The 13,315-nt window shown below is 32.5% G+C and overlaps 1 protein-coding gene and 1 long non-coding RNA gene across 2 annotated transcripts in view; one reads left to right on the forward strand and one right to left on the reverse strand.

Moving 5' to 3' along the window:
* LOC145680495 (uncharacterized) overlaps positions 1 to 7,054 on the forward strand; it is a 79,992-nt gene extending 72,938 nt beyond the window's left edge. Inside the window, exons 2-3 of the long non-coding RNA XR_014130651.1 lie at positions 5,710 to 5,830; positions 6,677 to 7,054. This is a non-coding gene — a long non-coding RNA (uncharacterized LOC145680495). The remainder of the gene's footprint in view (positions 1 to 5,709; positions 5,831 to 6,676) is intronic.
* The window catches only part of Cht6 (Chitinase 6), a 334,867-nt gene that overhangs the window by 146,498 nt on the left and 175,054 nt on the right, over positions 1 to 13,315 (reverse strand).

The raw sequence follows: 13,315 nt of genomic DNA on the forward strand, positions 1-13,315 counted from the left end.
GTCTCCTTGAATCATGTGGCTCTTACACGCATTTTACCATCCATAAACAACAGTTTTATTAACATCACTTCTAAAGACACAATGAATTAATCAGATACACTATAATTATTCTATATGAGAATAAACTGCAAACAAATTTTGTTAAGTGTCTTAATGAATCCAGTCCTAATTAACTGATTAACATTGAATTTGATTGGGTGGTTGGAGTTTATTGAATTGTTTTGGCTATATCAGACGTGGAACTACAGTTTAGAGTGGAATCCGAACCATTGTAAGGAGTGCAATTTAAGTTAAGAGAACTTTGAATTTTTGTAAAAACTTTTTTATTTCTTGAGAAATCACAACATATCTTAATATAATAAAAAATGATATCTGAAGAAAGAAGTAGTTTACTATTTGATGCTGTAGACACCCTTGCGGCAGATTTCTCGAAGCTACAACCGGAACTTTCGGAAAAGAGATTGTCCACTACTTTTTGATAATTGTTTTGATATATCCGACCACTTTTATTTACATATCTTTCACATTCTTAATGGAAATATGCTTTCTAGCCATTTCGCGGTTAACTAGAGCCCAAAAAATGTTCAATGGGTCTAGGCAGAGGAACTTTTGCCGCCAAACTCTACACCAGCGTCAGTAATCGCGTCGCGCACTTTTTCACATAATGCAAGGATGGCATGTCGGGCCAAAACATAATGTTATATCCAGTCAATTCTTTACGTACCCATGGAATCAAAACTTTTACAATGTACTCTAAATAGCGGTCACTATTGATTGTCCCACTTCGAACAACAAGAAGCGAAACTTCGCCGTTTGCCAGTTCAAAAACTTTTTCGCATACCTGTCTTTAGATTTTACGAACTTACTAGGATTAACCTGACGTTTATCAATGTGTACACACTTGGAAACAGGTGCGAACGCTAAGTTTTGGTAACAGTAAGTTTCATCATCCACGATCACACTCTTGTTCACGAACTTCTTGTCGAAGTGTTTGTGATAGTTGGTCTTACTGCGCTTCTTCTCTTCGTCTGTGTAAAATGGTGCATTTTTACATGTTTCAACCTTGAATCCGTGTTCTTTCTTGATTTCCCTTACACTGAATTCAGAAATTTTATACTTTCGTTTTAAAAGACGGTTTGACAAGTTAGGGTTTTTCAAGAGTTCTCGTCTAATCGCAATTTTCCCTTTTTGTGTACATTTTGAAATTAGGCAACCAGATTTCTTCTTTCTTGACGCTCCACCAGTCTCCACATAATTGTTCAATATTCTATACACTGTACTATAAGGATATTCACGCTTAAATGGTTTAAAGCAACCGTAAAGTCACGAGAGCAGTGGTTCTCGTAGAATTTGATAAGCCGTTCGCGGACATCCTTGGCCTGTTTGGCTGTCATTTGCTTCCCGTTTACGTTTACACGCTTGTACTTCGCAAACACTCGTGAGATACTCTAAAGAGCAAAGGGTGAAACCTTCATTGAGATCGAATGAGTTGTTTTCGTTTTATGCATGCTTTTTGCCAGTAACCTTAACTTAAATCGCACTCCTTAATGGGTTCAATTTTCAAGGCTCTCTCACCAGGAATCAAACTCGGGATCCTGTGCATCAAAAACGCGCGCACTAATCTCTAGACCAACGGAAAAGGCTAACCATGAATTTTGGAAATAGTATCTGCTCAATACGGACTTTCGAAAGTTCTGGAACCCCAATTAAAAACGTGTAAGAATACTCCCGAGGTGTAAACTCGTCCATTGAGTATAATGCCTGATTACAACTGTGAAGATGTGAAAAATCTTTAGCATACACATATTTTTTAACACTCAAAGTTTCGATAGTTCGAAACTGTTCATTTTTCTGAATTATTCAGTAAAAAAAAAAGGAACTCTATATCTTGGTTGTACTTGTGTGGGATTGGTCAATAAAGAGAGAATTCAAAAATATTAGTAATCTTATAATATACTTTTTGAATAGACTGGTTGTTCCGCCAGAACCCTCGGTCGCCGAACACTATAGTTAAAATCGTATTTAATGGAAAAGCTCTAATTGTTTACGTTTTACAAATTTATTTATTTATTTGAGTTTGCCTATTAATAATCCCAAACTCCATACTATGTGTATGAAAATATTCAATTACTTCGTAATAAAGCAAATGATAGTACAAATAGCTTTTATTTATGAGCGTGGCTGTTTGTTATTAGAATCATCATGCCGCTACATATATTATTTTCTGAGGGCTCTTCAGAGAGAATCAACTTTTCTTCAACATGTATTTACATACCCCATATATCAAATTCTTTTTACATGTACAATCATGGTAAGAAACAAGGGATTATACAACATGAAGAGCAGAGTATGTTAAATATCCTGATACAAATGTATAAAATAAAAATAACATTTATTGTCTATCGGATACATTAATTCTAAAATACTACCTGTATATTCACATTACGAAACGCTAAAATTATGGTCTAGTTTTTGGAAGAATGATTGTATGAGTGAAAGCTACAAGTATTACTTTTAAAAAAATAATCAGGTACCTGATTCAGTCTTGGCATATGTCTTCCGCATAACCTGTGTCAACAATCCCTTTGGCAATCATTTTTTACAATAAATATTATTATTATTATTATTATAAATGAACTTCAGCACCCACAGCTGTTTAAATGTTTTCTTGTGAATATTACACTATAACGCAACATGCTTTGGTGTGGTTTCTCATACCATTGCATAAGAACATAAACAGAAAAAAAAACATAAACAGTTAACCGTGCTCAAAAAGTGTGAATTATTTATGTTATGAGTGCTGTATATTTAATACGAGAATAGAAAAAAATGTTTGCGTTATATACACTCAAGGTAAAAAAAAATAATTAAAAGGTGTTGTTCTTGTTAATAGTATGTTCAATTTAATTCCGGTATCATCGTGCATTTTATTGTTTGAATTTCAGCCTTTGAAGGTAGAGTTCATCCACTCTCGTAAGTGTCTTACGAAAATAAGATGGTGTCCTTCCTGCAAGCCAAGCCTTTCAAGTGAAACACTTGTTACATGTACATGACAACCAAAGAGCTGTTTGAAGATAAAATTTTAAGTTTTTATATAATGAGATGAAAAACTATACAGAGATATATTACATTGCAATGTAACGTTCAGTGGAAACATTTAAACTTATTGCAGGTGCTGAAATTCAGTTACGATACCATAATATATGGTCAAATGTTTGTATATATACATCTAGTACTATATTATTATTATTACTTTCCATCTGAAGAGAACAATGGACCGAAGTGCATTATATGAATCAAATACCCCATCTACTCGTATAAGTATACATAATACTAAAAAATTCAGGACTATTCAAAATATATGCTGGCTATATATTTGTTAATTTGCAATTTCTTCATTCTGTTTTCATATTAAGAAACCGAAAGAAAACTTATATAAGAAATGAAACATTTAGTGTACATTTGTTCAAATAGAGTTGAGTTGATTTTAACGTCCCTTTCAGCAGCGAGACTATGAGACGGGACCTTCTGATTAACGTGGAATCCGAACCACATGAGCTCCCGCCGGGAATCAAACCCGGGTCTCCCACGCCAAAGATGCGTATACTAACCACTTAGCCACGAATGAGCTCTATTGTTCAAATAGAGTTTTCTTTTTTATGTAATTTATAAGATTTAGATTCTCAGTGCAAGGATCAAATAAGATTTTTTTCTTTCCTCTTTGGGTAATCCACGTGAGTGACTGAACCTTCAATAACAGGCAATGACAACATAATATGCGACTCAGAAGGACCTTCCTTTCTAGAGAGACAAAAATAAATGCGTTGTTTTTTTCTATGTTGTAAGTAATAATTAGTGGTGGGCACAAAAACCGGTTTTTCGGTTTTCGGTTTTTAGAAAAACCGAAACCGGTTTTTGAAAATTTTCAAAAAACCGTTTTCGGTTTTTCACCGAAACCGGCTTCGGTTTTCTTCAAAACCGGTTTCGGTTTTCTTCAAAACCGGTTTGGTTTTTCACCAGATCCGGTTTCGATTTTTTTCAAAACCGATTCCGGTTTTTGTTTTTCAAAATTTGTTCTATTTCTGACCAGAATGGTGTTTCGTTGTTCTCCGGAAACCGAATCCATTTCCACAGAAATAGTCTTATGTGTTTTCGAAAAGTTTTCACCGAAACCAGTTTCGGTGGAAAACCGAACCGGTTTTGGAGAAAACCGAACCGGTTTTGAAGCAAACCGAAACCGGTTTCGGTGAAAAACCGAACCGGTTTTGGAGAAAACCGAAATGTTGGTTTTTCGGATTTCGGTTTTTATAGAAACCGGTTTTCGGTTTTTATAAAAACCGGTTTTGCCCATCCCTAGTAATAATATGCATTTACAATTCTGTAGGTGATTAACTTTTTCAGTAGTAAAACATTCTATTATACTATGTTCCTTTTTTCATTACTAGGTACTTATGTAGCCGTCCTTGAACTTCACAAAGATCTCAAATCCTAATAAATTCAAGGCACATTTCATCGTGCTTTTTATTTTCTATGACCTAATCACTAACTATTAAGCCTTCATTCCAAAGAAGAGATTAACATTGAATAAATATATCGTCGGCATATTTTTCTCCTGATTTATTCACATACAAGAAATGGAACTTAGGCTGCATCCAAAATGCATTGTCTGATACACTGTGAACCGAGCTGAGTTATTGCAACAGTCAGTTCGCATCTTGTCAAAGAAATAAATTATACGAATGTCCTATTCTGAATAAGATAGGAGGAGTTTCTGGATATTTGCCCAGCGAAAGAAGAATAAAGGGCCAAAGATCTGTAGGTTAGCAACCACCAAAATGCCATTGTCCTCTTTGGCAGTTTACCTTCACAATATCCAATGTCATCGAAGAAAAGGAACAAGTAATCTTCTTTATTCCACCGTTTCTTGTAATTTGTCAGTGTGTCATGGATCATGATTATACAAAACCCAAAATTCTACTACTTATCATCAATTCTGTGAACTGTTCGTAAGTATTAAGGGATTCTAATTTATTATAAATTGTGTTGCTAAGAGTGAAATGGATTATTATAATTTAAAAATGAAACATCTTTAAGATGAAAGCGAAACTTAAATTTTAGACTGTATGGGCCTTATGCAGAGTCGTTTTGACGTATGATTAGCGTCATACTAAAGACCTGACTACTACAGGAAACATATGTTAGTCGAACTCTTTAGTATGGCACTAATCACGCGTTAGAACGATTCTGCATAAGGTCTTATGTGTCTAACTCTAGTCTAACGTGGTTGTAGGCTACGTAAATAAGTTGTCTATTTCTGAATGCTCCAGCTTTCGAAGTTCAAGACCTTTCCATTTGAATAAAATTTCATTTCCTTAGTTGAGTGTTTTTTTAATGTTCTCTATCTTTGAACAAGAATTTTAGGAAAATTAAAAATGGATCAAAAGATTGCGATCTTGGCCAATAATTTGTTTTTGGATCAGAAACCACAAAATTTTTGAATGGCTCCTAAATCGAGTTTTCGTATTTTCTACGGAATAAGCACATCATATTGAGTTAAGTGATAATTTGTTTATTTTTATCTACATGTATTCTCTAGATATAAGGCCTACAATAAGAAAATTTTTGATTGAAATATATTGGATCTTTTGATCCAAAAATAAAAAAGTAAATAATGGATCTTTTTATCTTTCTATTTTGCTTTCTTTTTAGTGTCCAAAATATGGAAGAAAAAGATGCAGTGTTTTCCAAGATGTCACTAAACTCAATTCTATATGCTACACCTGCTTTCCAACACATAACTCTCATGATTAATAAAAATTGTTGGATAAAAGTAAGTAGACTATAACAAGCAAACGTAGGGAGTGAGTATGCTTTGTTCTGTTGATTGTATACCATATAGTGATGCTATGAAAAATGTATATTTCCTAGATATCTTTGCGTTTAGATCTAAACTGACTCACCCATTTTCCTGACATCATCAAGCTATATCTAATCTAGCTCACACACTTACTGCAATATTTTATACGCTTTTCCCCACAAATTGAAAAATTGGTACAGCTGCTTTTTGATATTTCGATATTTACATCACACTACACAATTTTATATTCTGTGATAAAAGAAAATACTTTATTTTTACGTAGTTTGTACGTAATACATGATATTTTCTCTTGTCAATAATTGTACAAGTCTTACTAGTACTGATACCTCTTTCTTAGAGTCAAATATTGCAAATGTATTGGCATTCGCCTTGATTCACTTATTCTATTAATCGTTGGCATTTAAAATTGAAAATCTGTTATTATAATGAAATTTGTATGTATGTCATCTAGTTAGTGTAGCTATCACATTTGATTTTTTCATTAGTTACTAATACACATTGCACTAGAAAAATAGTGGAAAGGTAATGAAGATCCTTGAGATTACATGGTCGTCTTCAACTGCAAATATTAATATCCTGCGATATTGATGTCACAGCAAAAAATTGATATATTAAAAATTCATCTACTTATTGATTTATTACCGTGAAAATTTCATTTGGTGAGAAACTAGATCAAATTTTAGATAATGTTTCGTTTTCAATATATATATTTGAACAGTCTATTTTTATGAAAACTGTATCATATCCATATAATCTATACATTTATATTCGAATTTTCTGCTCATCTTTTCTACAAAGTTGGAGTATCCGCAACATAAAAGAAATTAAACTTCAGCACTCCGTAGCAAATAGTTACCCACAAGAATGTGAGGGATGTTCTATAAATTTCTGAAGGGAGTCTTGAACATCAAAGTGCCTATTGTTTGGATGTTGAACGCAAGTGACCTTTATTGTATCATTTCAACAACACTCTGCAAATTCAATTCTTCAACATGTACCGAGATTTTACGACAAACGGAAAATTGTGCTCATTGTTGAGAATACATGCGTACGTATTTTATCTTTGTTTATTTCTATTGTGGGTTTCGACTAGCAGTTGTAAATATTTTTCTTTAATAATATTGGCCCATTTATGGAACCGGCTAGTCAAGGTGAATGTCAGTTGAATAATGTATACTTTTTTTTCTTTTTTAAAAAATAAATGGTTTCCATTGTGTTTCTAAGCTAGCAATTAAAAATATTTAGTATCTCTATTAAATTATATTTTCCAATTGTATTGTCTCATTTAATTATTCAGTTCCAACTTGTTTTGTCTTACATTAGAGATGATTTTCTTCTTTACCTGTAAATTAATCTCTGTGTAATGCCAGGTTCATATATGCGTAGTTCATATTTGAAGTTCAATATAAATATTTTTTATATAAGTTTACACGAATTTTATATTTTATATTTCTGAATTTCAATATTACAAGTATACATATTGAAATTTAGAAATTTACATTACTTACACGAAAAACCAAACTTATTTCAATTGAAAAACGGTGGAAACTAAGAAAACAAGAATTATTGAAAAATAATTTATGTAGATCGTAAATAGTAAAGAAGCTTTCAAAATTAAATTGCAGCTGTTATGTTGAAGAATTTAGTAATCTCCATACAATATGGTATTTTGAAAGTACGCGCATCTGAGAATTTCTCTGTGTTCTACTTCAAATGTTGCATCATTGAAATCAAAATTTCTTAAGTGCATTAGCTTGTTTAGATCCACTGGCCCAAGGTTATGTCATACTGGTACCTTTAGTTTAACATAGAATTCAAACAATATAAGCTCTCTCCGGGAATCAAACTCGAGCTTCCATATCATAGACAAGAATGCTAATTGTTCAGTCGTGGCGGTGCTAGGAGATTTTATCAATATAGATAAGCTGCAAAATATGTTTACATATAATGAATCCACTCCGTATTACATAGGCAGACGTGTAAGAACCGTTTTTTTGAAGGAAGATCTTTTTTGAACTTTTTTAAATTTCGACTGACCTTTGCACACAGAATATAGGTATTTAGATACAATCTTCTCAAATTTTATTCTATAGTCAAAAGTCTAAATATTCATCTGTTTATTTATAAACAAACAACTTCTTTTAAAACTAATGAATCCAAAGTTTGGGAAATTTTGTAGAATCTAATTAAGTAACGTGAATTTAAGTTTTTACCTATTACTTTTTAATAGTTATGAGCTTAGGTATATGACATGTTCCATTCTGATTTTGATTCACGATTTTACTAATAGTTTATCTAGTATAGAGATTAATATATCTCCAATACAATATAATTCACCTTTCTTTGCCTTCCTTTTCCTTTAATATTGGCTGCAACATTTCTGTGAGGTCTTTCAAACATTTTTGAATAGAAAGTCCTTTCATTAGTAGGGAAATTCAATAAGTAAGTGTAACATTTTATCAACGTGAAAAACCCATATAAAACTTCGATCAAGATATATCTAACATTTACCAATAAAAGTATGTAAATTTCGGCTTCTAATTCTCCTAGCAGTAGATTTAATACGGCTCTAAAGACCTTATATATATATCCAGCATTGCTCCTAACCTAAAACTTTTTCTTAGTAAAAAATTCGTCAAATAGCCGGAAAAGTGCATTAAAAAAGGACGATGAATTTATAGAAAAAGTTGCATTATGTGCAGATATTATTTTGTTTGTATCTCATTACCTTATAACTTACTTTTATTTATTGAATTAGCCTACTAGAAAATCCAGAATTAGCCTATTTCCAGTTACTTATCAGATCACTTGATAATGAAAAAAACACAAAGCCACACGAAAGTTATATAAATCTTAAGCTGTTAGTTGAAAGTACACTGTTTCTTTAAATAAAGTTTACAATCATTATATCATTATTTTTACTATAGATATTTTTGCATTTAATTTGATTTCTAGTTGTTGGTATACGTATATATTCAAGAACACGACATTCATATATCAAGAAACTAATATTTATTGAGACACTACGCATTAGTTACGCATACGCAATTCTTTACTCATCAAAGCAAAAAAAAGTATGTTTTATCTTGAATTACAAAGTGCTGACAGTAAACAACTGAACGAATGCGAGTGTTGTTCCACATAAGAAACCGGTTAAAACAGAAATTATAGTAAACATTAAGAAATAAGAAATTCAAAGAATTTAGAAATTTGTTTCTGAGGAGTAAATTTATTAGCTAGTGATTTCATGTGAAAGTGAATCTATCCAACCTCTTTCTTTCGTAATTAATTAGACATTTCTTGGGCTATTGTAGAATTTTAAAAAAGGATACTATTTTGTAATTTTGATTTATTATCTTTGTGAAATTAGTCAAGATTTCAAGATTTGAACGTTAATAATGGAGTTGTTTAAAACTAAGAGTAGATTAGAACATGAAGAGAAAAATATTAGTTTTATTCACATAAGAAATTTTCTGTTTATTATGTATTTGAAGTAGAGTAGTTATTTTCAACACCAAGACTGTAAGAAACGAATTTACAATTGAACATGTGATATGAATAATATAATTCCCACCAGACATCGAACCCACGTCTTTCCCACCAAACAAATGAAATAAAATGAATCTTTAAGTTTTACGTCCCACATTGTGCCTGCTAGGCTAAAGGAGACGGTGTTGATGAGAAAGAATGAAATGGTGGAATGAAGAAAGGAGAGGAAACCCCGAGAAAACCCATGTACATGATGTTTGTACACCACAATTCTCACTTGGCAAGAGCTGAGATCGAACCAAGGACCCCATGCACTAGAGAACGCTTTACCACTGAGCCATCGCGGCCTCCACCCACCAAACAAAGGAACATAATAATTTACTTAAGGATCTTATTTTCTGTCTATCATAGTATTTCCTGTACTTTAACATACTAGTAATTACATTACCAACATTTATGATGTTTTTCAGACATATGATAATAAATCATAATCATACGTGAAAACACATTTATGATTTATACGGGAATGATATTTACTCGACAAATAAGTAGAAAAATGCTACAGCATATTATTAATATTAAGTTTTATTACGTTTCAAATTACAACTTCAAATTACAATTTACTTTTATTTCTATCCACAATTATATAAGTGCCTGGAAATAGTTTCAACTTTTCTTTAGTCAAGTAAATAATTTGTTCGGTAATTCCTAAATCATTCCCAGTCAAGTAAATGGTTTATTCCTAAATTCTTTTCAAAGTTATGCGTTACTTATGATCCTTTAATACCTCCCTAATAAAATTAAGGGAAATCAAATTCTATTATGGAAACAGTATTGCAGACTGTCCATTGTTGATTGCTTATTGGTTTCGTATACACAAAATCAATAACGTATCAATAATTGCTACTCTGCAATACTATTTTCGTAATAAAATTTGATTTCCCTGGATTGTGTGTTATGTATAGGGCCTATAAGATGTCTGTGTACGTGTGCATCTATTTTTAAGACTATGGTTTAATATTGCCATAAGTGAGTCGCAGTAGCCCAGTGTCAGAGCACTCACTTCTGACAAGTGGAGTCCCTCGTTCGATTTGGCTCGCACCAACTAAGATTTCTGGTGAACAAACACTGTGTGTGGGGTTTTCTCGGGATTCTCCTGTTTCCTTCCACTTTAGTCATTCCATTATTATCATCCATCCCATTATGACCTTCTCCCTATGTATATTACAATAAAACAAATTAAAACAAGGTATGAAAAGAAATCAACTTTTCGACATTACATTTAAAAGAGAATTTGCTATTTTTGTGAATAGAATATATACTTTGTAAGATATTATTATTGAAACATGTTGATCCTCAACTTCAATAGAAGTTAGCGGTGAAAAACACAACATTGTTATATGCATTTTTAAAGTTAAAAATGAATATTACGCAAGAGAGGAAAACGAAGTGCAAGAGTAAGTTACTGAGTGTAACTGCACAGTGATACTGTTATAAATTAAGACTTGCAGCACGGCATGCCGGTAGCCAGCCCAAAAATGTAGGGGGGACCGGTAGAAATTAGGGAGGCCCGATCCAACCATGTTATATTTTATCACTATATTATAGTTCATTTGCAAGTCTATCGTGAAAACTTTAGGGGGGTCAGTAAAAATTTAGGGGACCGGCCCCCCTACACCCTCGTGGATACGGACCTGTAGGACGGTAATCAATATGACGATTTTCTGAACATTTTATTCCGTCAAGAAAAACAATATAGGGAAACAATATAGAGTGCCGTATTTGTTCAAGTTTAGTGCATAATTTGTATTGAGCTATAACTTCTACGAAACAGAAATATAATATGGTTAACTCCAATGCCTTCTCAAAAGGACACCTATTAGTGCAATGAGGAGTCCTAGTCTAGAGGGCCCGCTGACCCACCAATAATAATTGTGGTTGCGTCTATGTGTACCTAATCATGAGCCAAAAAACACGAAAAACTTATTAAAATGTAAACTGTATTATACATCTGTAAAATTTCGTATATATAATGAAATAAGATGTGTCTGACAAAAATGAGTTGTTGTCTGAGAGACTGAAGAACTTGTGATTTTTAAGCTAAGACAACATTGCATTGGTATCTATTTACAGCACTTTATCCAGGGTAAATCATATTTAACTAATAGCAATCTAATGGCTTGTTATACTATTTTTAATGTTAATTTCAAATTCTGCCAGCAATCGAGTCATGCTTGTTGACATACTGTATATTTACATGTTTTGTAATTAATAACCTTTCTGTTTAGGCCAACATGGGAAATTTGTTGGGAATCTTTAATGACATCGGATGAACATTTTTTTATTATTATTATTTTCCAGGTATCACATTTGAAAAATTGCATTGTATGTCATCATATGTGAACATGTCTATCGCTGTTAAATATATCTATCTCTGTCTTCCTTCCATGCCCTCTAAGCATAAGAGATCTCAAACAATGATGTTTGTAATCCGGTCGTGAATTAAAGTTACTTAAAAATATCTGTGTGAAAATCAACAGAGTTGGATTGATATATGTTATTTTTGAATCCAACATATGCACACGTAACGTTGTTCTAAATAGTATTTATGTCAACACTGCTGTTTACTGGTATGTGCAAGTGAAAATTGTTCATTTTTACATTTCCTATTTGTGTAAGCTATACCTTCCAGTGCGTAAAAGTGTGAATAAGTGGGCTATGACGAAATCTCTTGAGTCCACTCTTCATACACGTATGTCCTTAACACATGTAACCATTACGCATGGGAAAAAAAGTGTGTTATTATTGTGTAATATGCCACATTCCAAGGAACATCATCTGTGGGAACTGTGACTTAATAGCTACTGAATTGCGTCACAATTTCCGTAAGAATTGATGATTCTTCAGTGATCTTGGAGATAAGATACCACCTTCCAAGTAGCGGAAATAATAGGTGAGAAATAAACTAAATTTATTGATGTAATAGAATGTGCAGTAATGACGCTTAGAGATCACAACAAATACAATAGTAAATAATGAATCAGAATATTTATCTTCCTTGGTAAAACGATTTAAAAGAAATGTTTTTAAGATGTGGATGAAATATTATTTATTAGCTGAATAATTTGAACTCATTGGTGTTCTTTCAAAATAAATTGATATACATAACGCACGTAATGCACAATTAAGGATATTTATTATTTTTCGACTGTATATAAGCAAATATACGAGTTGTTTTGCGAATTGATTTTAGTTTACTTTAGCAGTCTATTTTAAACAATAATAGCCTATTAATTTACTGTTGCACTAAATGAATTGTATTGTGTGACATTAAGAACTTTTATCACATATTCTTACAGACATACAATGAAAAGAAATGTTCACTGTGATTAATTTGTCACTCTTCTGGGAGTAAAAGAATATCTTTTGGTTGGAAGTTTAGCGTCTCTGTTAGTTATAAGCAACATGAACCTACTGTTTAAGGTGGAATCCGAACCACCGTTATGTTCAAATTTCAAGGGTCACCCACCGGGAATCGAAGCCGAAACCATGAGCGCCAAAGCTGAGCGTCATTTGGGGAAGGGTAATTACAAGTTTGGCAAGTCCATACTTTTTAAACGATTGTATACTAATATGGTACTAAGAAAACGTGAGACTCAATGTTGGTGGAGTACCTTGTACCCCTCTGGCAAAATCTTAAATTACACTATTGATCAAAGATACGTGCTCTAACCATTAGACCTACAGAAAGAAAAAGGCTAGAAAGAATTTCTTTAATTTTCGTGAACGTTATAGTTTTTTCAATTTATTTTTTTATACTGTAAAATACAAGGATGTTATAAAATAGAGGATCTGCCTATACACCAAAATCGTGAAGCCATACATCGCAGTTTTGCCACCCCCCACTCCGCCCAAAAAATCGCAATGTTTTCAGCAAACATTCATGGC

This window comes from Thermobia domestica, chromosome 3, assembly GCF_964235325.1.
Source record: "Thermobia domestica chromosome 3, izTheDome1.hap1.1, whole genome shotgun sequence".
Taxonomy (NCBI): domain Eukaryota; kingdom Metazoa; phylum Arthropoda; class Insecta; order Zygentoma; family Lepismatidae; genus Thermobia; species Thermobia domestica.